Below are 1,246 nucleotides of genomic sequence, written 5' to 3'. Positions count from 1 at the left end.
CCAAAATTAATTTATAGTTCTTGAATCTCTAGAAGATAGAGAAAAGAGAAATAAGTATAAAGTTACCTCTAAAATATGAACTAAGGTTAAAATTCATTAAGGATAACTGAATTTTTCCAAACATTTTATCATGTGCTAATGTAATTTGTTTATATCCAAACACAGTGACAAAATACAAAACAGAATAAGACTCTTTTTATAGTTTAAAAAGAATCTCTTTATTAAACCCATTACAGTAGGATCCATTTTTAAAAATATAAGTACAAAAAAATTATAGGATTGTCACCAAAAATGTAATCGGTGAGTGATGGTATTATAAGTTATTTTCCTTTATGTCTCCAAATTAATTTTTCCTACAATAAATGTGTTGGGTTTTTTTTTAACTTTAAGCAGATTCTTTTTGCACTCCCCCTTTCCACCAATTTTATCACAGGTCATGGCCTATCAACTAGGATTCCTGGACAATTGCTGACACTAATTTGTTTCCTGGGATTATTTCAAACCATCCGGAACCTTTTCTACACTGATTTTTGTTAAAGGCATTTCCTATTAACCAAAGTTAAAATGTGACCTTTGAAAATTTTATTTCAGATGAAAATTATGCATAAAAACCAACTATCTTATAATTAGATCCTCAAGTTAGAAAGTGAATACTCTATGCAGCGTACAACAGATGATAGCTCTTAACCTTTAATTTCCTGGTTTGACAAAAACTGTCAATTTTTTTTAAAAAAGAGTACACATATACATTTTAAATTCGGCATTCCATATTCAGTAAAAATCAATTCTTATTTTAATTATTGTAGAATTTTGACAATTCTAGCAATGGGAAAGATGAATTTTATATCACTGTTATATAGCAAAAAGCAAATAACATTATAAGATTCCCAATATTTAACCTGGTAAAAATGAGAATATGTTTCAATCTAGAACAGGGGTCCTCAAACTTTTTAAACAGGGGGCCAGTTCACTGTCCCTCAGACCGTTGGAGGGCCGGACTATAGTTTAAAAAAAACTATGAACAAATTCCTATGCACACTGCACATATCTTATTTTGAAGTAAAAAAACAAAACGGGAACAAATACAATATTTGTATTTGCATGTGGCCCGTGGGCTGTAGTTTGAGGACCCCTGATCTAGAACATATCATCTAAAAAAATAGTATTGCTATATAGTCATAGGAGTTTCTCATTCCATTTCTGCAAGTCCTACATGTTTAGAATAAATGTAGCATTCACATAATCA

The sequence above is a fragment of the Myotis yumanensis genome, unplaced genomic scaffold (assembly GCF_028538775.1).
Source record: "Myotis yumanensis isolate MYYU_CA2020_CCGP unplaced genomic scaffold, mMyoYum1.0.hap1 SCAF_6, whole genome shotgun sequence".
In the NCBI taxonomy this organism is placed as follows: Eukaryota; Metazoa; Chordata; class Mammalia; order Chiroptera; family Vespertilionidae; genus Myotis; species Myotis yumanensis.
Note: the sequence above shows the minus strand (reverse complement) of the source record.